The sequence below is a fragment of the Mustela lutreola genome, chromosome 4 (assembly GCF_030435805.1).
Source record: "Mustela lutreola isolate mMusLut2 chromosome 4, mMusLut2.pri, whole genome shotgun sequence".
In the NCBI taxonomy this organism is placed as follows: domain Eukaryota; kingdom Metazoa; phylum Chordata; class Mammalia; order Carnivora; family Mustelidae; genus Mustela; species Mustela lutreola.
Window position 1 is genome coordinate 90012255 of NC_081293.1, and position 18157 is coordinate 90030411.

At 73.0% G+C, this 18157-nt stretch overlaps 8 non-coding genes and 1 pseudogene across 8 annotated transcripts; all 9 read right to left on the reverse strand.

Moving 5' to 3' along the window:
- Positions 1-1852: 1852 nt before the first annotated feature.
- Positions 1853-1971, reverse strand: LOC131830801 (5S ribosomal RNA). Its single transcript, XR_009353390.1, has one exon. It is a non-coding gene; the product is annotated as a 5S ribosomal RNA (ribosomal RNA).
- Positions 1972-3294: 1323 nt separating this feature from the next.
- On the reverse strand, positions 3295-3413 carry LOC131830823 (5S ribosomal RNA; annotated as a pseudogene).
- A 2104-nt stretch (positions 3414-5517) lies between these two features.
- Positions 5518-5636, reverse strand: LOC131830812 (5S ribosomal RNA). The gene has a single exon (XR_009353402.1). It is a non-coding gene; the product is annotated as a 5S ribosomal RNA (ribosomal RNA).
- Positions 5637-6958: 1322 nt separating this feature from the next.
- LOC131830825 (5S ribosomal RNA) lies at positions 6959-7077 on the reverse strand. Its single transcript, XR_009353405.1, has one exon. It is a non-coding gene; the product is annotated as a 5S ribosomal RNA (ribosomal RNA).
- Positions 7078-8398: 1321 nt separating this feature from the next.
- LOC131831061 (5S ribosomal RNA) lies at positions 8399-8517 on the reverse strand. Its single transcript, XR_009353574.1, has one exon. It is a non-coding gene; the product is annotated as a 5S ribosomal RNA (ribosomal RNA).
- A 2086-nt stretch (positions 8518-10603) lies between these two features.
- On the reverse strand, positions 10604-10722 carry LOC131830830 (5S ribosomal RNA). Its single transcript, XR_009353406.1, has one exon. It is a non-coding gene; the product is annotated as a 5S ribosomal RNA (ribosomal RNA).
- A 2069-nt stretch (positions 10723-12791) lies between these two features.
- Positions 12792-12910, reverse strand: LOC131831063 (5S ribosomal RNA). The gene has a single exon (XR_009353576.1). It is a non-coding gene; the product is annotated as a 5S ribosomal RNA (ribosomal RNA).
- Positions 12911-14996: 2086 nt separating this feature from the next.
- Positions 14997-15115, reverse strand: LOC131830831 (5S ribosomal RNA). The gene has a single exon (XR_009353407.1). It is a non-coding gene; the product is annotated as a 5S ribosomal RNA (ribosomal RNA).
- Positions 15116-17186: 2071 nt separating this feature from the next.
- On the reverse strand, positions 17187-17305 carry LOC131830833 (5S ribosomal RNA). The gene has a single exon (XR_009353409.1). It is a non-coding gene; the product is annotated as a 5S ribosomal RNA (ribosomal RNA).
- Positions 17306-18157: the final 852 nt, after the last annotated feature.

The window sequence follows — 18157 nt, forward strand, 5'->3', positions numbered from 1 at the left end:
CTCCCCAGGCCGCAACCGGGGTGCGTCCTCGGCCCCCACCACCACTCCCCCCACACCCCCCGCCCCCGCCCCCGCCCCCGCCCCGCGCTCGGTGTGCTCCGCCCCCGCCACCCCCACACCACCAGCGCCCACCCAGCGCCCTAGGCCAGGCCCAGCCGGCCACCTGGCCTTCCCTCCTCTCCTCTCCTCTGCTCTCTTCTGCTCTCCTCCAGACAGCTCTGCTCAGCTGGGCTCGGCTCGGCTCGGCTCTCCCCTCCTCTCCACCCCACCTCGCTCCCAGCCCACCCGAGGCCACGAGGACACACGGGCGACGGGCGACGCCACACACCAGCCCAGAAGCGGCAGCCCCGCCCCGTGGCCCTACCTCCACCGCGCTTCCCCTGACCACCCACCCGCACCAGGCCCTGACCGAGAGACACAGACAGGCCGGCTCACCTACACGGACACACGGATACCCAGGGAGACACAGGGACAGACACAGACGGAGGGACCTCTGCACAGACGGCAAGAACGCAGAGCCCCAGAGACAGACTCTCTAACCCGCAGACCCCCCTCAGACCCTCCACCCCCAACCCCAGCCCCCAGGCCAGACGCGGTGACCCTGACCCGCATGCGCACAGGGACCCGGTCGGAGACACGGGTGCACGCAACGCTCACACACCCACTCACGCGCACAGAAACACACACACAAACACACACACACACGCACACACACTCGGACAAGACACCACACACCCAGGAGGCTGCGGTGGCCTGCCACCTGCCCCGGGAGGGAGGGCCGGCTTGCTTGGGCCGGGCTTTGGTGTCTGCAGTCCCGTTCGGCTCCCATTCCTGCCCAGCACCCCGTCTGGCCTGGGGGCCTGCCAGGGTTTCTTCCTCTGGACTAGTCCTCTGGTGAGGGGTGAGGCGGGGGGCCGGGGCCTCTCTTGGCCCGGTGTGGGGCGCCCCCGGTCTTGCTGAGCGAGACAGCCTCGCGGTTGCCTTCGCTGTGCCTGGGAGACGCAGCGTGGAGCCGGGTGCCCACGGCTCCGGAAGCCCAGGGCGGTCGGCCATCTCGCGTCCCGGGCACCTGAGCCCGGGCGCGGGGCCCAAGGGGCCAAGGGGAGCTGGTCGGGGAGAGGGAAGGGAATGAATGCCCTTCCGGCCGGAGCGGAGCCCAGGCCCCGTGGAGAGAAGGGGCGGGGGGTGGGGGGGCCCAGGTCGCGGGGGCGCCGGGAGAGGTGTGGGGGTTGGTCGGCTGCCGGTGGGCCTGGGGGCTGGGGGCAGCCCGAGGGCCTCGCTAGGGGATCCAGGGCCCAGGGCCTCGGGAGCACAGGCCCGCGGAGAGGTGGCCCAGGCCCGGGGTCGAGGCCTGCTCCTGCCTCCTGCCCCCCACACCCTCGGGCCTGGCCCCCCCGCCCGCCTCCCCGCCCTCCTCCCACAGCCCGGCGACCCCCACGCCCCTCCCCGCGTCCATGGCCGTGGTCCTCACCCCGGTCCCCCTTTCCCTGCCTCTGGCCCCAAAACCCCCTTCCAAGACTGCCCCGCCCTGCCAGCAGCCCCCCAAGGCCGGCTGAGGCGCGGGTGGGCCTCGTGTCGTGCAGGCGGAAACGCTGGCTTGTGGCCGGCCGCCCGTGCAGCGGGCCGCCCTTTTTGGGGCCAGGGGCCCGCGATGCTGGGTCTGGGGTGGCCAGGGGTCAGGGGGTCAGGGGCGTGAGGGGACCGGGCTCAGGGGCTGAGGCGTTCAGGGACTGTTGGGAGGCCGCCGCGTTGGCCAGGGCGCCCAGCGGTGGCGGCCAAGGCAGAGGCAGGGGGGCCCAAGTGGGAGAGAAAAGAGGAAGGCCAAAGACAAGCGTTTGGGGGCGAAAAAAAAAGCCTACAGCACCCGGTATTCCCAGGCGGTCTCCCATCCAAGTACTAACCAGGCCCGACCCTGCTTAGCTTCCGAGATCAGACGAGATCGGGCGCGTTCAGGGTGGTATGGCCGTAGACGCCTGCCGCTTCAGCTGGCCGCCCCAAGAGCCTGCTGCGCGCTTCCCGGGCCCCGGCGTTAGCCAGGGCTCCCCACTCAGCCTGCCCTGGGCCTGGCGCCCGCCTCCCCGCCCACCCGCCCGCCAGCCCGCCCGGGGGAGGGGGGGGCCCCCCAACGCCAAAGTCTGTCGGGGCACTCTCCTATCCCGGGGCTCCCCAGCCGTGCTGCCACCGCGTGCCTCCCCAGGCCTCAACCAGGGTGCGTTCTCCGCCCCCACCACCACTCCCCCCACACCCCCCGCCCCCGCCCCCGCGCCCGCCCCGCGCTCGGTGTGCTCCGCCCCCGCCACCCCCACACCACCAGCGCCCACCCAGCGCCCTAGGCTAGGCCCAGCCGGCCACCTGGCCTTCCCTCCTCTCCTCTCCTCTGCTCTCTTCTGCTCTCCTCCAGACAGCTCTGCTCAGTTGGGCTCGGCTCGGCTCGGCTCTCCCCTCCTCTCCACCCCACCACGCTCCCAGCCCACCCGAGGCCACGAGGACACATGGGCGACGTGCGACGCCACACACCAGCCCAGAAGCGGCAGCCCCGCCCCGTGGCCCTACCTCCACCGCGCTTCCCCTGACCACCCACCCGCACCAGGCCCTGACCGAGACACACAGACAGGGGGGTGGGGGGGCCCAGGTCGCGGGGGCGCCGGGAGGGGTGTGGGGGTTGGTCGGCTGCCGGTGGGCCTGGGGGCTGGGGGCAGCCCGAGGGCCTCGCTAGGGGATCCAGGGCCCAGGGCCTCGGGAGCACAGGCCCGGGGAGAGGTGGCCCAGGCCCGGGGTCGAGGCCTGCTCCTGCCTCCTGCCCCCCACACCTTCCGGCCAGCCCCCCCCCCCCGCCCCCCCGCCTCCCCGCCCTCCTCCCACAGCCCGGCGGCCCCCACGCCCCTCCCCGCGTCCATGGCCGTGGTCCTCACCCCGGTCCCCCTTTCCCTGCCTCTGGCCCCAAAGCCCCCTTCCAAGACTGCCCCGCCCTGCCAGCAGCCCCCCAAGGCCGGCTGAGGCGCGGGTGGGCCTCGTGTCGTGCAGGCGGAAACGCTGGCTTGTGGCCGGCCGCCCGTGCAGCGGGCCGCCCTTTTTGGGGCCAGGGGCCCGCGATGCTGGGTCTGGGATGGCCAGGGGTCAGGGGGTCAGGGGCGTGAGGGGACCGGGCTCAGGGGCTGAGGCGTTCAGGGACTGTTGGGAGGCCGCCGCGTTGGCCAGGGCGCCCAGCGGTGGCGGCCAAGGCAGAGGCAGGGGGGCCCAAGTGGGAGAGAAAAGAGGAAGGCCAAAGACAAGCGTTTGGGGGCGAAAAAAAAAAGCCTACAGCACCCGGTATTCCCAGGCGGTCTCCCATCCAAGTACTAACCAGGCCCGACCCTGCTTAGCTTCCGAGATCAGTCGAGATCCGGCGCGTTCAGGGTGGTATGGCCTTTCAGGGTGGTATGGCCATAGACACCTGCCGCTTCAGCTGGCCGCCCCAAGAGCCTGCTGCGCGCTTCCCGGGCCCCGGCGTTAGCCAGGGCTCCCCACTCAGCCTGCCCTGGGCCTGGCGCCCGCCTCCCCGCCCACCCGCCCGCCCGCCAGCCCGCCCGGGGGAGGGGGGGGGCCCCCCAACGCCAAAGTCTGTCGGGGCACTCTCCCATCCCGGGGCTCCCCAGCCGCGCCGCCACCGCGTGCCTCCCCAGGCCGCAACCGGGGTGCGTCCTCGGCCCCCCCCACCACTCCCCTCACACCCCCCGCCCCCGCCCCCGCCCCCGCCCCCGCCCCGCGCTCGGTGTGCTCCGCCCCCGCCACCCCCACACCACCAGCGCCCACCCAGCGCCCTAGTGCAGGCCCAGCCGGCCACCTGGCCTTCCCTCCTCTCCTCTCCTCTGCTCTCTTCTGCTCTCCTCCAGACAGCTCTGCTCAGCTGGGCTCGGCTCGGCTCGGCTCTCCCCTCCTCTCCACCCCACCTCGCTCCCAGCCCACCCGAGGCCACGAGGACACACGGGCGATGGGCGACGCCACACACCAGCCCAGAAGCGGCAGCCCCGCCCCGTGGCCCTACCTCCACCGCGCTTCCCCTGACCACCCACCCGCACCAGGCCCTGACCGAGAGACACAGACAGGCCGGCTCACCTACACGGACACACGGATACCCAGGGAGACACAGGGACAGACACAGACGGAGGGACCTCTGCACAGACGGCAAGAACGCAGAGCCCCAGAGACTGACTCTCTAACCCGCAGACCCCCCTCAGACCCTCCACCCCCAACCCCAGCCCCCAGGCCAGACGCGGTGACCCTGACCCGCATGCGCACAGGGACCCGGTCGGAGACACGGGTGCACGCAACGCTCACACACCCACTCACGCGCACAGAAACACACACACAAACACACACACACACGCACACACACTCGGACAAGACACCACACACCCAGGAGGCTGCGGTGGCCTGCCACCTGCCCCGGGAGGGAGGGCCGGCTTGCTTGGGCCGGGCTTTGGTGTCTGCAGTCCCGTTCGGCTCCCATTCCTGCCCAGCACCCCGTCTGGCCTGGGGGCCTGCCAGGGTTTCTTCCTCTGGACTAGTCCTCTGGTGAGGGGTGAGGCGGGGGGCCGGGGCCTCTCTTGGCCCGGTGTGGGGCGCCCCCGGTCTTGCTGAGCGAGACAGCCTCGCGGTTGCCTTCGCTGTGCCTGGGAGACGCAGCGTGGAGCCGGGTGCCCACGGCTCCGGAAGCCCAGGGCGGTCGGCCATCTCGCGTCCCGGGCACCTGAGCCCGGGCGCGGGGCCCAAGGGGCCAAGGGGAGCTGGTTGGGGAGAGGGAAGGGAATGAATGCCCTTCCGGCCGGAGCGGAGCCCAGGCCCCGTGGAGAGAAGGGGCGGGGGGTGGGGGGGCCCAGGTCGCGGGGGCGCCGGGAGAGGTGTGGGGGTTGGTCGGCTGCCGGTGGGCCTGGGGGCTGGGGGCAGCCCGAGGGCCTCGCTAGGGGATCCAGGGCCCAGGGCCTCGGGAGCACAGGCCCGGGGAGAGGTGGCCCAGGCCCGGGGTCGAGGCCTGCTCCTGCCTCCTGCCCCCCACACCCTCGGGCCAGCCCCCCCCCCGCCCCCCCGCCTCCCCGCCCTCCTCCCACAGCCCGGCGGCCCCACGCCCCTCCCCGCGTCCATGGCCGTGGTCCTCACCCCGGTCCCCCTTTCCCTGCCTCTGGCCCCAAAGCCCCCTTCCAAGACTGCCCCGCCCTGCCAGCAGCCCCCCAAGGCCGGCTGAGGCGCGGGTGGGCCTCGTGTCGTGCAGGCGGAAACGCTGGCTTGTGGCCGGCCGCCCGTGCAGCGGGCCGCCCTATTGGGGCCAGGGGCCCGCGATGCTGGGTCTGGGGTGGCCAGGGGTCAGGGGATCAGGGGCGTGAGGGGACCGGGCTCAGGGGCTGAGGCGTTCAGGGACTGTTGGGAGGCCGCCGCGTTGGCCAGGGCGCCCAGCGGTGGCGGCCAAGGCAGAGGCAGGGGGGCCCAAGTGGGAGAGAAAAGAGGAAGGCCAAAGACAAGCGTTTGGGGGCGAAAAAAAAAAGCCTACAGCACCCGGTATTCCCAGGCGGTCTCCCATCCAAGTACTAACCAGGCCCGACCCTGCTTAGCTTCCGAGATCAGACGAGATCGGGCGCGTTCAGGGTGGTATGGCCGTAGACGCCTGCCGCTTTAGCTGGCCGCCCCAAGAGCCTGCTGCGCGCTTCCCGGGCCCCGGCGTTAGCCAGGGCTCCCCACTCAGCCTGCCCTGGGCCTGGCGCCCGCCTCCCCGCCCACCCGCCCGCCAGCCCGCCCGGGGGAGGGGGGGGGCCCCCCAACGCCAAAGTCTGTCGGGGCACTCTCCCATCCCGGGGCTCCCCAGCCGTGCCGCCACCGCGTGCCTCCCCAGGCCGCAACCAGGGTGCGTTCTCCGCCCCCACCACCACTCCCCCCACACCCCCCGCCCCCGCCCCCGCCCCCGCCCCGCGCTCGGTGTGCTCCGCCCCCGCCACCCCCACACCACCAGCGCCCACCCAGGGCCCTAGGCCAGGCCCAGCCGGCCACCTGGCCTTCCCTCCTCTCCTCTCCTCTGCTCTCTTCTGCTCTCGTCCAGACACCTCTGCTCAGTTGGGCTCGGCTCGGCTCGGCTCTCCCCTCCTCTCCACCCCACCTCGCTCCCAGCCCACCCGAGGCCACGAGGACACACGGGCGACGGGCGACGCCACACACCAGCCCAGAAGCGGCAGCCCCGCCCCGTGGCCCTACCTCCACCGCGCTTCCCCTGACCACCCACCCGCACCAGGCCCTGACCGAGACACACAGACAGGGGGGTGGGGGGGCCCAGGTCGCGGGGGCGCCGGGAGTGGTGTGGGCGTTGGTCGGCTGCCGGTGGGCCTGGGGGCTGGGGGCAGCCCGAGGGCCTCGCTAGGGGATCCAGGGCCCAGGGCCTCGGGAGCACAGGCCCGGGGAGAGGTGGCCCAGGCCCGGGGTCGAGGCCTGCTCCTGCCTCCTGCCCCCCACACCCTCGGGCCAGCCCCCCCCCCGCCCCCCCGCCTCCCCGCCCTCCTCCCACAGCCCGGCGGCCCCCACGCCCCTCCCCGCGTCCATGGCCGTGGTCCTCACCCCGGTCCCCCTTTCCCTGCCTCTGGCCCCAAAGCCCCCTTCCAAGACTGCCCCGCCCTGCCAGCAGCCCCCCAAGGCCGGCTGAGGCGCGGGTGGGCCTCGTGTCGTGCAGGCGGAAACGCTGGCTTGTGGCCGGCCGCCCGTGCAGCGGGCCGCCCTTTTTGGGGCCAGGGGCCCGCGATGCTGGGTCTGGGGTGGCCAGGGGTCAGGGGGTCAGGGGCGTGAGGGGACCGGGCTCAGGGGCTGAGGCGTTCAGGGACTGTTGGGAGGCCGCCGCGTTGGCCAGGGCGCCCAGCGGTGGCGGCCAAGGCAGAGGCAGGGGGGCCCAAGTGGGAGAGAAAAGAGGAAGGCCAAAGACAAGCGTTTGGGGGCGAAAAAAAAAAGCCTACAGCACCCGGTATTCCCAGGCGGTCTCCCATCCAAGTACTAACCAGGCCCGACCCTGCTTAGCTTCCGAGATCAGACGAGATCGGGCGCGTTCAGGGTGGTATGGCCGTAGACGCCTGCCGCTTCAGCTGGCCGCCCCAAGAGCCTGCTGCGCGCTTCCCGGGCCCCGGCGTTAGCCAGGGCTCCCCACTCAGCCTGCCCTGGGCCTGGCGCCCGCCTCCCCGCCCACCCGCCCGCCAGCCCGCCCGGGGGAGGGGGGGGGCCCCCCAACGCCAAAGTCTGTCGGGGCACTCTCCCATCCCGGGGCTCCCCAGCCGTGCCACCACCGCGTGCCTCCCCAGGCCACAACCAGGGTGCGTTCTCCGCCCCCACCACCACTCCCCCCACACCCCCCGCCCCCGCCCCCGCCCCCGCCCCGCGCTCGGTGTGCTCCGCCCCCGCCACCCCCACACCACCAGCGCCCACCCAGCGCCCTAGGCCAGGCCCAGCCGGCCACCTGGCCTTCCCTCCTCTCCTCTCCTCTGCTCTCTTCTGCTCTCGTCCAGACAGCTCTGCTCAGTTGGGCTCGGCTCGGCTCGGCTCTCCCCTCCTCTCCACCCCACCTCGCTCCCAGCCCACCCGAGGCCACGAGGACACATGGGCGACGTGCGACGCCACACACCAGCCCAGAAGCGGCAGCCCCGCCCCGTGGCCCTACCTCCACCGCGCTTCCCCTGACCACCCACCCGCACCAGGCCCTGACCGAGACACACAGACAGGGGGGTGGGGGGGCCCAGGTCGCGGGGGCTCCGGGAGGGGTGTGGGGGTTGGTCGGCTGCCGGTGGGCCTGGGGGCTGGGGGCAGCCCGAGGGCCTCGCTAGGGGATCCAGGGCACAGGGCCTCGGAAGCACAGGCCCGGGGAGAGGTGGCCCAGGCCCGGGGTCGAGGCCTGCTCCTGCCTCCTGCCCCCCACACCCTCCGGCCAGCCCCCCCCCCGCCCCCCCGCCTCCCCGCCCTCCTCCCACAGCCCGGCGGCCCCCACGCCCCTCCCCGCGTCCATGGCCGTGGTCCTCACCCCGGTCCCCCTTTCCCTGCCTCTGGCCCCAAAGCCCCCTTCCAAGACTGCCCCGCCCTGCCAGCAGCCCCCCAAGGCCGGCTGAGGCGCGGGTGGGCCTCGTGTCGTGCAGGCGGAAACGCTGGCTTGTGGCCGGCCGCCCGTGCAGCGGGCCGCCCTTTTTGGGGCCAGGGGCCCGCGATGCTGGGTCTGGGATGGCCAGGGGTCAGGGGGTCAGGGCCGTGAGGGGACCGGGCTCAGGGGCTGAGGCGTTCAGGGACTGTTGGGAGGCCGCCGCGTTGGCCAGGGCGCCCAGCGGTGGCGGCCAGGGCAGAGGCAGGGGGGCCCAAGTGGGAGAGAAAAGAGGAAGGCCAAAGACAAGCGTTTGGGGGCGAAAAAAAAAGCCTACAGCACCCGGTATTCCCAGGCGGTCTCCCATCCAAGTACTAACCAGGCCCGACCCTGCTTAGCTTCCGAGATCAGACGAGATCGGGCGCGTTCAGGGTGGTATGGCCATAGACGCCTGCCGCTTCAGCTGGCCGCCCCAAGAGCCTGCTGCGCGCTTCCCGGGCCCCGGCGTTAGCCAGGGCTCCCCACTCAGCCTGCACTGGGCCTGGCGCCCGCCTCCCCGCCCACCAGCCCGCCAGCCCGCCCGGGGGGCGGGGGGGGGGGGGGCCCAACGCCAAAGTCTGTCGGGGCACTCTCCCATCCCGGGGCTCCCCAGCCGCGCCGCCACCGCGTGCCTCCCCAGGCCGCAACCGGGGTGCGTCCTCGGCCCCCCCCACCACTCCCCCCACACCCCCAGCCCCCGCCCCCGCCCCCGCCCCCGCCCCGCGCTCGGTGTGCTCCGCCCCCGCCACCCCCACACCACCAGCGCCCACCCAGCGCCCTAGGCCAGGCCCAGCCAGCCACCTGGCCTTCCCTCCTCTCCTCTCCTCTGCTCTCTTCTGCTCTCCTCCAGACAGCTCTGCTCAGCTGGGCTCGGCTCGGCTCCGCTCTCCCCTCCTCTCCACCCCACCTCGCTCCCAGCCCACCCGAGGCCACGAGGACACACGGGCGACGGGCGACGCCACACACCAGCCCAGAAGCGGCAGCCCCGCCCCGTGGCCCTACCTCCACCGCGCTTCCCCTGACCACCCACCCGCACCAGGCCCTGACCGAGAGACACACACAGGCCGGCTCACCTACACGGACACACGGATACCCAGGGAGACACAGGGACAGACACAGACGGAGGGACCTCTGCACAGACGGCAAGAACGCAGAGCCCCAGAGACAGACTCTCTAACCCGCAGACCCCCCTCAGACCCTCCACCCCCAACCCCAGCCCCCAGGCCAGACGCGGTGACCCTGACCCGCATGCGCACAGGGACCCGGTCGGAGACACGGGTGCACGCAACGCTCACACACCCACTCACGCGCACAGAAACACACACACAAACACACACACACACGCACACACACTCGGACAAGACACCACACACCCAGGAGGCTGCGGTGGCCTGCCACCTGCCCCGGGAGGGAGGGCCGGCTTGCTTGGGCCGGCCTTTGGTGTCTGCAGTCCCTTTCCGCTCCCATTCCTGCCCAGCACCCCGTCTGGCCTGGGGGCCTGCCAGGGTTTCTTCCTCTGGACTAGTCCTCTGGTGAGGGGTGAGGCGGGGGGCCGGGGCCTCTCTTGGCCCGGTGTGGGGCGCCCCCGGTCTTGCTGAGCGAGACAGCCTCGCGGTTGCCTTCGCTGTGCCTGGGAGACGCAGCGTGGAGCCGGGTGCCCACGGCTCCGGAAGCCCAGGGCGGTCGGCCATCTCGCGTCCCGGGCACCTGAGCCCGGGCGCGGGGCCCAAGGGGCCAAGGGGAGCTGGTCGGGGAGAGGGAAGGGAATGAATGCCCTTCCGGCCGGAGCGGAGCCCAGGCCCCGTGGAGAGAAGGGGCGGGGGGTGGGGGGGCCCAGGTCGCGGGGGCGCCGGGAGGGGTGTGGGGGTTGGTCGGCTGCCGGTGGGCCTGGGGGCTGGGGGCAGCCCGAGGGCCTCGCTAGGGGATCCAGGGCCCAGGGCCTCATGAGCACAGGCCCGCGGAGAGGTGGCCCAGGCCCGGGGTCGAGGCCTGCTCCTGCCTCCTGCCCCCCACACCCTCGGGCCAGCCCCCCCCCCGCCCCCCCGCCTCCCCGCCCTCCTCCCACAGCCCGGCGGCCCCCACGCCCCTCCCCGCGTCCATGGCCGTGGTCCTCAACCCGGTCCCCCTTTCCCTGCCTCTGGCCCCAAAGCCCCCTTCCAAGACTGCCCCGCCCTGCCAGCAGCCCCCCAAGGCCGGCTGAGGCGCGGGTGGGCCTCGTGTCGTGCAGGCGGAAACGCTGGCTTGTGGCCGGCCGCCCGTGCAGCGGGCCGCCCGTTTTGGGGCCAGGGGCCCGCGATGCTGGGTCTGGGGTGGCCAGGGGTCAGGGGGTCAGGGGCGTGAGGGGACCGGGCTCAGGGGCTGAGGCATTCAGGGACTGTTGGGAGGCCGCCGCGTTGGCCAGGGCGCCCAGCGGTGGCGGCCAAGGCAGAGGCAGGGGGGCCTAAGTGGGAGAGAAAAGAGGAAGGCCAAAGACAAGCGTTTGGGGGCGAAAAAAAAAGCCTACAGCACCCGGTATTCCCAGGCGGTCTCCCATCCAAGTACTAACCAGGCCCGACCCTGCTTAGCTTCCGAGATCAGACGAGATCGGGCGCGTTCAGGGTGGTATGGCCGTAGACTCCTGCCCCTTCAGCTGGCCGCCCCAAGAGCCTGCTGCGCGCTTCCCGGGCCCCGGCGTTAGCCACGGCTCCCCACTCAGCCTGCCCTGGGCCTGGCGCCCGCCTCCCCGCCCACCCGCCCGCCAGCCCGCCCGGGGGGCGGGGGGGGGGGCCCAACGCCAAAGTCTGTCGGGGCACTCTCCCATCCCGGGGCTCCCCAGCCGCGCCGCCACCGCGTGCCTCCCCAGGCCGCAACCGGGGTGCGTTCTCGGCCCCCACCACCACTCCCCCCACACCCCCCGCCCCCGCCCCCGCCCCGCGCTCGGTGTGCTCCGCCCCCGCCACCCCCACACCACCAGCGCCCACCCAGCGCCCTAGGCCAGGCCCAGCCGGCCACCTGGCCTTCCCTCCTCTCCTCTCCTCTGCTCTCTTCTGCTCTCCTCCAGACAGCTCTGCTCAGCTGGGCTCGGCTCGGCTCGGCTCTCCCCTCCTCTCCACCCCACCTCGCTCCCAGCCCACCCGAGGCCACGAGGACACAGGGGCGACGGGCGACGCCACACACCAGCCCAGAAGCGGCAGCCCCGCCCCGTGGCCCTACCTCCACCGCGCTTCCCCTGACCACCCACCCGCACCAGGCCCTGACCGAGAGACACAGACAGGCCGGCTCACCTACACGGACACACGGATTCCCAGGGAGACACAGGGACAGACACAGACGGAGGGACCTCTGCACAGACGGCAAGAACGCAGAGCCCCAGAGACAGACTCTCTAACCCGCAGACCCCCCTCAGACCCTCCACCCCCAACCCCAGCCCCCAGGCCAGACGCGGTGACCCTGACCCGCATGCGCACAGGGACCCGGTCGGAGACACGGGTGCACGCAACGCTCACACACCCACTCACGCGCACAGAAACACACACACAAACACACACACACAGGCACACACACTCGGACAAGACACCACACACCCAGGAGGCTGCGGTGGCCTGCCACCTGCCCCGGGAGGGAGGGCCGGCTTGCTTGGGCCGGGCTTTGGTGTCTGCAGTCCCGTTCGGCTCCCATTCCTGCCCAGCACCCCGTCTGGCCTGGGGGCCTGCCAGGGTTTCTTCCTCTGGACTAGTCCTCTGGTGAGGGGTGAGGCGGGGGGCCGGGGCCTCTCTTGGCCCGGTGTGGGGCGCCCCCGGTCTTGCTGAGCGAGACAGCCTCGCGGTTGCCTTCGCTGTGCCTGGGAGACGCAGCGTGGAGCCGGGTGCCCACGGCTCCGGAAGCCCAGGGCGGTCGGCCATCTCGCGTCCCGGGCACCTGAGCCCGGGCGCGGGGCCCAAGGGGCCAAGGGGAGCTGGTCGGGGAGAGGGAAGGGAATGAATGCCCTTCCGGCCGGAGCGGAGCCCAGGCCCCGTGGAGAGAAGGGGTGGGGGGGGGGGCCCAGGTCGCGGGGGCGCCGGGAGGGGTGTGGGGGTTGGTCGGCTGCCGGTGGGCCTGGGGGCTGGGGGCAGACCGAGGGCCTCGCTAGGGGATCCAGGGCCCAGGGCCTCGGGAGCACAGGCCCGGGGAGAGGTGGCCCAGGCCCGGGGTCGAGGCCTGCTCCTGCCTCCTGCCCCCCACACCCTCGGGCCAGCCCCCCCCCGCCCCCCCGCCTCCCCGCCCTCCTCCCACAGCCCGGCGGCCCCCACGCCCCTCCCCGCGTCCATGGCCGTGGTCCTCACCCCGGTCCCCCTTTCCCTGCCTCTGGCCCCAAAGCCCCCTTCCAAGACTGCCCCGCCCTGCCAGCAGCCCCCCAAGGCCGGCTGAGGCGCGGGTGGGCCTCGTGTCGTGCAGGCGGAAACGCTGGCTTGTGGCCGGCCGCCCGTGCAGCGGGCCGCCCTTTTTGGGGCCAGGGGCCCGCGATGCTGGGTCTGGGGTGGCCAGGGGTCAGGGGGTCAGGGGCGTGAGGGGACCGGGCTCAGGGGCTGAGGCGTTCAGGGACTGTTGGGAGGCCGCCGCGTTGGCCAGGGCGCCCATCGGTGGCGGCCAAGGCAGAGGCAGGGGGGCCCAAGTGGGAGAGAAAAGAGGAAGGCCAAAGACAAGCGTTTGGGGGCGAAAAAAAAAAAGCCTACAGCACCCGGTATTCCCAGGCGGTCTCCCATCCAAGTACTAACCAGGCCCGACCCTGCTTAGCTTCCGAGATCAGACGAGATCGGGCGCGTTCAGGGTGGTATGGCCATAGACGCCTGCCGCTTCAGCTGGCCGCCCCAAGAGCCTGCTGCGCGCTTCCCGGGCCCCGGCGTTAGCCAGGGCTCCCCACTCAGCCTGCACTGGGCCTGGCGCCCGCCTCCCCGCCCACCAGCCCGCCAGCCCGCCCGGGGGGCGGGGGGGGGGGGGGCCCAACGCCAAAGTCTGTCGGGGCACTCTCCCATCCCGGGGCTCCCCAGCCGCGCCGCCACCGCGTGCCTCCCCAGGCCGCAACCGGGGTGCGTCCTCGGCCCCCCCCACCACTCCCCCCACACCCCCAGCCCCCGCCCCCGCCCCCGCCCCCGCCCCGCGCTCGGTGTGCTCCGCCCCCGCCACCCCCACACCACCAGCGCCCACCCAGCGCCCTAGGCCAGGCCCAGCCAGCCACCTGGCCTTCCCTCCTCTCCTCTCCTCTGCTCTCTTCTGCTCTCCTCCAGACAGCTCTGCTCAGCTGGGCTCGGCTCGGCTCCGCTCTCCCCTCCTCTCCACCCCACCTCGCTCCCAGCCCACCCGAGGCCACGAGGACACACGGGCGACGGGCGACGCCACACACCAGCCCAGAAGCGGCAGCCCCGCCCCGTGGCCCTACCTCCACCGCGCTTCCCCTGACCACCCACCCGCACCAGGCCCTGACCGAGAGACACACACAGGCCGGCTCACCTACACGGACACACGGATACCCAGGGAGACACAGGGACAGACACAGACGGAGGGACCTCTGCACAGACGGCAAGAACGCAGAGCCCCAGAGACAGACTCTCTAACCCGCAGACCCCCCTCAGACCCTCCACCCCCAACCCCAGCCCCCAGGCCAGACGCGGTGACCCTGACCCGCATGCGCACAGGGACCCGGTCGGAGACACGGGTGCACGCAACGCTCACACACCCACTCACGCGCACAGAAACACACACACAAACACACACACACACGCACACACACTCGGACAAGACACCACACACCCAGGAGGCTGCGGTGGCCTGCCACCTGCCCCGGGAGGGAGGGCCGGCTTGCTTGGGCCGGCCTTTGGTGTCTGCAGTCCCTTTCCGCTCCCATTCCTGCCCAGCACCCCGTCTGGCCTGGGGGCCTGCCAGGGTTTCTTCCTCTGGACTAGTCCTCTGGTGAGGGGTGAGGCGGGGGGCCGGGGCCTCTCTTGGCCCGGTGTGGGGCGCCCCCGGTCTTGCTGAGCGAGACAGCCTCGCGGTTGCCTTCGCTGTGCCTGGGAGACGCAGCGTGGAGCCGGGTGCCCACGGCTCCGGAAGCCCAGGGCGGTCGGCCATCTCGCGTCCCGGGCACCTGAGCCCGGGCGCGGGGCCCAAGGGGCCAAGGGGAGCTGGTCGGGGAGAGGGAAGGGAATGAATGCCCTTCCGGCCGGAGCGGAGCCCAGGCCCCGTGGAGAGAAGGGGCGGGGGGTGGGGGGGCCCAGGTCGCGGGGGCGCCGGGAGGGGTGTGGGGGTTGGTCGGCTGCCGGTGGGCCTGGGGGCTGGGGGCAGCCCGAGGGCCTCGCTAGGGGATCCAGGGCCCAGGGCCTCATGAGCACAGGCCCGCGGAGAGGTGGCCCAGGCCCGGGGTCGAGGCCTGCTCCTGCCTCCTGCCCCCCACACCCTCGGGCCAGCCCCCCCCCCGCCCCCCCGCCTCCCCGCCCTCCTCCCACAGCCCGGCGGCCCCCACGCCCCTCCCCGCGTCCATGGCCGTGGTCCTCAACCCGGTCCCCCTTTCCCTGCCTCTGGCCCCAAAGCCCCCTTCCAAGACTGCCCCGCCCTGCCAGCAGCCCCCCAAGGCCGGCTGAGGCGCGGGTGGGCCTCGTGTCGTGCAGGCGGAAACGCTGGCTTGTGGCCGGCCGCCCGTGCAGCGGGCCGCCCGTTTTGGGGCCAGGGGCCCGCGATGCTGGGTCTGGGGTGGCCAGGGGTCAGGGGGTCAGGGGCGTGAGGGGACCGGGCTCAGGGGCTGAGGCATTCAGGGACTGTTGGGAGGCCGCCGCGTTGGCCAGGGCGCCCAGCGGTGGCGGCCAAGGCAGAGGCAGGGGGGCCTAAGTGGGAGAGAAAAGAGGAAGGCCAAAGACAAGCGTTTGGGGGCGAAAAAAAAAGCCTACAGCACCCGGTATTCCCAGGCGGTCTCCCATCCAAGTACTAACCAGGCCCGACCCTGCTTAGCTTCCGAGATCAGACGAGATCGGGCGCGTTCAGGGTGGTATGGCCGTAGACTCCTGCCCCTTCAGCTGGCCGCCCCAAGAGCCTGCTGCGCGCTTCCCGGGCCCCGGCGTTAGCCACGGCTCCCCACTCAGCCTGCCCTGGGCCTGGCGCCCGCCTCCCCGCCCACCCGCCCGCCAGCCCGCCCGGGGGGCGGGGGGGGGGGGCCCAACGCCAAAGTCTGTCGGGGCACTCTCCCATCCCGGGGCTCCCCAGCCGCGCCGCCACCGCGTGCCTCCCCAGGCCGCAACCGGGGTGCGTTCTCGGCCCCCACCACCACTCCCCCCACACCCCCCGCCCCCGCCCCCGCCCCGCGCTCGGTGTGCTCCGCCCCCGCCACCCCCACACCACCAGCGCCCACCCAGCGCCCTAGGCCAGGCCCAGCCGGCCACCTGGCCTTCCCTCCTCTCCTCTCCTCTGCTCTCTTCTGCTCTCCTCCAGACAGCTCTGCTCAGCTGGGCTCGGCTCGGCTCGGCTCTCCCCTCCTCTCCACCCCACCTCGCTCCCAGCCCACCCGAGGCCACGAGGACACAGGGGCGACGGGCGACGCCACACACCAGCCCAGAAGCGGCAGCCCCGCCCCGTGGCCCTACCTCCACCGCGCTTCCCCTGACCACCCACCCGCACCAGGCCCTGACCGAGAGACACAGACAGGCCGGCTCACCTACACGGACACACGGATTCCCAGGGAGACACAGGGACAGACACAGACGGAGGGACCTCTGCACAGACGGCAAGAACGCAGAGCCCCAGAGACAGACTCTCTAACCCGCAGACCCCCCTCAGACCCTCCACCCCCAACCCCAGCCCCCAGGCCAGACGCGGTGACCCTGACCCGCATGCGCACAGGGACCCGGTCGGAGACACGGGTGCACGCAACGCTCACACACCCACTCACGCGCACAGAAACACACACACAAACACACACACACAGGCACACACACTCGGACAAGACACCACACACCCAGGAGGCTGCGGTGGCCTGCCACCTGCCCCGGGAGGGAGGGCCGGCTTGCTTGGGCCGGGCTTTGGTGTCTGCAGTCCCGTTCGGCTCCCATTCCTGCCCAGCACCCCGTCTGGCCTGGGGGCCTGCCAGGGTTTCTTCCTCTGGACTAGTCCTCTGGTGAGGGGTGAGGCGGGGGGCCGGGGCCTCTCTTGGCCCGGTGTGGGGCGCCCCCGGTCTTGCTGAGCGAGACAGCCTCGCGGTTGCCTTCGCTGTGCCTGGGAGACGCAGCGTGGAGCCGGGTGCCCACGGCTCCGGAAGCCCAGGGCGGTCGGCCATCTCGCGTCCCGGGCACCTGAGCCCGGGCGCGGGGCCCAAGGGGCCAAGGGGAGCTGGTCGGGGAGAGGGAAGGGAATGAATGCCCTTCCGGCCGGAGCGGAGCCCAGGCCCCGTGGAGAGAAGGGGTGGGGGGGGGGGGCCCAGGTCGCGGGGGCGCCGGGAGGGGTGTGGGGGTTGGTCGGCTGCCGGTGGGCCTGGGGGCTGGGGGCAGACCGAGGGCCTCGCTAGGGGATCCAGGGCCCAGGGCCTCGGGAGCACAGGCCCGGGGAGAGGTGGCCCAGGCCCGGGGTCGAGGCCTGCTCCTGCCTCCTGCCCCCCACACCCTCGGGCCAGCCCCCCCCCGCCCCCCCGCCTCCCCGCCCTCCTCCCACAGCCCGGCGGCCCCCACGCCCCTCCCCGCGTCCATGGCCGTGGTCCTCACCCCGGTCCCCCTTTCCCTGCCTCTGGCCCCAAAGCCCCCTTCCAAGACTGCCCCGCCCTGCCAGCAGCCCCCCAAGGCCGGCTGAGGCGCGGGTGGGCCTCGTGTCGTGCAGGCGGAAACGCTGGCTTGTGGCCGGCCGCCCGTGCAGCGGGCCGCCCTTTTTGGGGCCAGGGGCCCGCGATGCTGGGTCTGGGGTGGCCAGGGGTCAGGGGGTCAGGGGCGTGAGGGGACCGGGCTCAGGGGCTGAGGCGTTCAGGGACTGTTGGGAGGCCGCCGCGTTGGCCAGGGCGCCCATCGGTGGCGGCCAAGGCAGAGGCAGGGGGGCCCAAGTGGGAGAGAAAAGAGGAAGGCCAAAGACAAGCGTTTGGGGGCGAAAAAAAAAAAGCCTACAGCACCCGGTATTCCCAGGCGGTCTCCCATCCAAGTACTAACCAGGCCCGACCCTGCTTAGCTTCCGAGATCAGACGAGATCGGGCGCGTTCAGGGTGGTATGGCCGTAGACGCCTGCCGCTTCAGCTGGCCGCCCCAAGAGCCTGCTGCGCGCTTCCCGGGCCCCGGCGTTAGCCAGGGCTCCCCACTCAGCCTGCCCTGGGCCTGGCGCCCGCCTCCCCGCCCACCCGCCCGCCAGCCCGCCCGGGGGGCGGGGGGGGGGGGCCCAACGCCAAAGTCTGTCGGGGCACTCTCCCATCCCGGGGCTCCCCAGCCGCGCCGCCACCGCGTGCCTCCCCAGGCCGCAACCGGGGTGCGTTCTCGGCCCCCACCACCACTCCCCCCACACCCCCCGCCCCCGCCCCCGCCCCCGCCCCGCGCTCGGTGTGCTCCGCCCCCGCCACCCCCACACCACCAGCGCCCACCCAGCGCCCTAGGCCAGGCCCAGCCGGCCACCTGGCCTTCCCTCCTCTCCTCTCCTCTGCTCTCTTCTGCTCTCCTCCAGACAGCTCTGCTCAGCTGGGCTCGGCTCGGCTCGGCTCTCCCCTCCTCTCCACCCCACCTCGCTCCCAGCCCACCCGAGGCCACCAGGACACACGGGCGACCTGCGACGCCACACACCAGCCCAGAAGCGGCAGCCCCGCCCCGTGGCCCTACCTCCACCGCGCTTCCCCTGACCACCCACCCGCACCAGGCCCTGACCGAGAGACACAGAAAGGCCGGCTCACCTACACGGACACACGGATACCCAGGGAGACACAGGGACAGACACAGACGGAGGGACCTCTGCACAGACGGCAAGAACGCAGAGCCCCAGAGACAGACTCTCTAACCCGCAGACCCCCCTCAGACCCTCCACCCCCAACCCCAGCCCCCAGGCCAGACGCGGTGACCCTGACCCGCATGCGCACAGGGACCCGGTCGG